General features: G+C 31.7%; 1 protein-coding gene across 1 annotated transcript in view; it reads left to right on the forward strand.

Moving 5' to 3' along the window:
- LOC119688355 overlaps positions 1-4,676 on the forward strand; it is a 55,615-nt gene that overhangs the window by 2,110 nt on the left and 48,829 nt on the right. The window lies entirely within an intron of this gene.

Genomic DNA, 4,676 nt, shown 5'->3' on the forward strand with positions numbered 1-4,676 from the left:
TAGTGAAATACCCAATGCCAGTTAAAAAAAAATTATTTAACACAAATATCTAAAAATTCCATTCCCCGGGAATAAAACATCCAGCATATTAGCATACCAGATTCAAACAGTTTTAACATCACTGCAAAAATAAATCTTCTTGTTTTGGAGATTTGATTTAATTTATTGAACTTCTTGTGAATCTGATTTGACTCTAAACGCATTTATGGCATAAACTATAATCTTCTTGACGATTAAATGCAATATTATCTTCTCCTTATGTTATCTTCGGATAGATGTAATATTATCTTCTCCACGTATAGATGTACAATTATCTTCTACATGAATAGTTTAAATACTATCTTCTTTATGGTTAGATGAAATATATACTTAGCGACACTAAATGAGAAAGGAAACATGTCATCCAAATCATAACCCTTAACATAGTTGACGTTTTCCTAAACGATTAGATGCATAATTATCTTCTCCACTGCTAGTTAGAGTGTACCTATCGTCACACTTAGTGAAGGTAGGTATAATATTCGGTTGGTATTATGTTAATTATAGAGTATAGATTAAATATTATCTTCTTTATGGTTAGATGGAATGTATCCTTTGCGACATTAAATGAGAAAGGAAACATGTCATCCAAATCATAACCCTTAGTTGACGTTTTTCTAAACGATTAGATGCATAATTCCCCACTGTTACTTAGAGTATACCCATGTTCACACTTAGTAAAGATAGGTATTATATACGGTATATATGTTGTGACATTTTTAGTTAAGTGTTAAAAATACATATTATTGGATAGGTTTTAAGATATCAACTGTAAGTAAGACTAGGCATCATGCATACTAAAAGAGTTTCTAACAATTATATTAAACAATCTATACTATCTTCTTTAAGGTCATAATGCAACATAATATTTCTTTTTTGCTCCACTTTTAATAAAATCAATTTTTACAACATTGAATAGACTTGTTAATAGACTAACAATAACAAAGTATTTCAGGTTTGATTATATGAATCCAAGAGAAGTGTACTAAATTATCTTCAAAAGCATTGAAATTACTTATGAATGTTTTATTCGTGTTTACTTGATTTCTGCTTTAAAAGGAAATAATCATACAAATTCTCTGTGGGGCTTAGAATCAAATCGTTGGTAGATGAAAAGCTCACAATAACTCATTTCCAGCATAAATGCCACCAGCTTTGATTTGTTGTTCATAAAATGGAATTTATAATTGTGCCTAATACATCCTCACAAGAGAAGCAAACCAAGTGAAATTGTTTTGAAAGTGAATCGATAGGGCTAAAGTGGGCTAAAGGGTCTCGAAGTCTTCCATAGATGCCAGTGTGCAGAAGGTTGCATCAAATGAACACCTCTGAGCACGTGCATCTTGAAGCGCACCACATTTCCTATTTTATTGGGCGTTTTTAATCTTTTAATTTATTTAAACAAGACGATTTCTTCCTTGTTCCTTATTCCTTGTTCCATGTTCCATGTTCCCGGCATGTGTAAGCGATTGCTTCAGCACATATGAGAGAGTATTTGGTATAAGTAAAATGTTCTTACATGAATACTAATAAAAACGTATTCACTGCATTTGATTGCTTTTAAGTAGTCCTTCCCTTTTCAATTTCTGTACAATTAAGACTCACATCCTTAAAAATTTTGTTTTTAATTTCTTGAAATGTTTCCAAAAAACAAAATTTAATTGTTTCTACGCTGCACGAGTATGCGAAAGTGAACTTTGATTTTGGCGCAGATATTCAGAGTCAGAGAACTGCTCGCCTGCCTGGAATTTCAATTAGAACAAAAATTGCTAACACTTTGTTAAAATAATTTCAGAATACAAAAAAAAGAAAATAAACTGGCAAAAATAAATGAAATAAAACTACACTGAAATAACTGAAGTTGAAGTTAAAGTGCTTTGTAATGGCCTTGGATTTTATACGAAGAGAAAACTTTTAAATTTTAAATTTTAATGGCGAGTTTTTATTCCAAATTTGAATTTATTTCAAGAGTAATTTAAAAAAAAGTGAAAAATTTAGTTAAATTTATAAACTATTTAAAAAAGTTTTGAGGTTTGGCATTATACGTGGCCGCATCAGTGGCCTATACTGCCTATAATCCTTAACACGTAACATAAACTCTTTTGGACAAATCGGGAATGGACAATATTATCTGCTACAAAACTAGAAAAGTAGTTAGTTTATTGAAAGTCAGGCTTTAACTAGGTCAAGCTATGTTGCACTCGTGATCAAGCCTTTGAGTCCAATCAATATATCGAATGTTATCTAGAGAAGCCATGTTGTACTAGCGATCAAAGCATTAAGTCTAACAAATATATGGGATATTATCTAGAGAAGCTATGTTGTACTCGTGATCAAGGTATTGAGTCCAATAAATATATCGAATGTTATCTAGAGAATACACGTTGCACTAGTGATCAAAATATTGAGTTCAATAAATATATCGAATGTTATCTAGAGAAGCTATGTCACACTAGTGATCAAGGTATTGAGTTCAATAAATATATCGAATGTAATCTAGAGAAGCTATGTTGTACTCGTGATGAAGGTATTGAGTCCAATAAATATATCGAATATTATTAAGAGGAGCCATGTGGAACTAGTGATCAAGGGATTGACTCCAATAAATATATCGAATGTTATCTAGAGAAGCTATGTTGAACTAGTGATCAAGGCATTGAGTCCAATAAATATATGGGATATTATCTAGAGAAGCCATGTTGCTCTAGTGATCAAAATGTTGAGTTCAATAAATATATAGAATATTATTAAGAGAAGCCATGTTGAACTAGTGATCAAGGTATTGAGTCCAATAAATATATCGAATGTTATCTAGAGAAGCTATGTTGTACTCGTGATCAAGGTATTGAGTTCAATAAATATATCGAATGTTATCTAGAGAAGCTATGTCACACTAGTGATCAAGGTATTGAGTTCAATAAATATATCGGATATCATATAAAGAAGATCGCATTTCTATGGCAACTTTACGTGTGACCTCTACGTTGCAGTAATGTTTGAGAATTTTTGCTTGAGTAGACATAAACTATTTCTTCAAGTCAAGTAATGAAGCCAAAGTGTTTCAGGCTGAAGTTTAAGAAAGCATGTCGGCTCATTGCAAGTGCTTAGAACAGATACTTAGATATTTAGAATACTTAGAACAGATGTTATATTGTTAGTTTTATATACAGCCAGATAATTTAAACTCTTCAAACTTTTATTATAAAAATTAAAGAATATACGGATGCAGCTGATGAGCTAGATGAGCTTGCCGACATTGCTCTCATCTAGGTGCCTGGTCAAGAAGAAATTGAAGGAAATGAAAAATCAGCAGATTTGGATTGCCTTGGCACTTTCTTAATTATATTTCTAGAGGTGAGTTGTTTATATTTCCCTGTAGTATTTTGATAGAAGTGCTTACTTTTATTTTATTCAGCTTGCTAATAGCATTTAGGTCGCGTATAACTTGCTAGCTAACATAGCCCTGTTATAACAAGATTAAATCTTGAGAAAATATCGTCGGAATACTGCAATGCTTACTGCAGGTTTCTCTGATCGCTAATGTAGCGGAACTAACGCTGAGAAACTTACAGAAAAAAAGAAACTATTAAAATTTTTCTCTGCAAATGTCCAGTTCTGGTCTTCAGAAGAAAGAAAGTTTTTATGGCAGTACTTTTTTGACAGCTTGTTAGAGTCTTTATCAGTAAGAACGAAAAACCTTATCAATGAAGATAAAATCTTCTAAATTCAAATGAATTGATTTAGTACATCTTTTTATATCACAAGGTTTCCTGTGAGGACTGTGACGGCCTTACCAGTGAAAATAGAAATTATCTGAACTTGATGGGATTGATTTACTATGTATTTTTATATCTCAAGGTTTCCTGTGAGGAGTGTGGATCTGTGGCGACCTTACCGGTGGAGATGAAATTATCTGAATTTGATGGGATTGATTTAGTATGTATTTTTATATCTCATTATGGCGTGGTGCCAAAATGGTAAAAAATCGATAGTTGAGATGAGCAGAAAGGTATCTATTGACCAAATACTAATACATACCCACCAACCATATTGCCACCCAACAGCTTTACGGATGCATACATTTCATAGTTCAATGCAATGGTACCTTTTTCTGGAATTTAAAATTTTTTGGTATCTGAAACGATACTTTAATGAAAGAGCAGATAAAAAATTACTTTCCCCATAAAAGTAAAAAAATAATATTTCAACATTTTTAATTCATAATGAACTCATAAAAATGCAATCATTCAGGGCTTTGCTTGAAACTAATTTCTTGTTTTCTGTTGTTGTTTTTTCTTGCTTTTGTGCTGCTCCTGATCCTGGTTTCTGGTTTCTGGTTCCTGGTTCCTGTTGACTTTCTGATTTCATCAATTTAAATTATTTACAAACACGAAAACAAATCATAAAGCGATTCGAGTATTAATTTTTAAGAGCCTGTTCCGGCCTTTGTTGTTATTTATGTTTTACAAAATTTGTTTATGTAAATTTCCTCCCGAAATGATTATTGTTGTTATTGTTTTTGAAGATATTGTGCGCGACATAATGTAAATAATTTAATTACAATTTAATGTCAAGACAAAAAAAAAATAATAAAAAAAACTGTTCCGAATGCCTTACGCAGCTGCGATAAGCAAAAA

The sequence above is a fragment of the Teleopsis dalmanni genome, chromosome X, assembly GCF_002237135.1.
Source record: "Teleopsis dalmanni isolate 2A chromosome X, ASM223713v2, whole genome shotgun sequence".
NCBI classification, from domain to species: domain Eukaryota; kingdom Metazoa; phylum Arthropoda; class Insecta; order Diptera; family Diopsidae; genus Teleopsis; species Teleopsis dalmanni.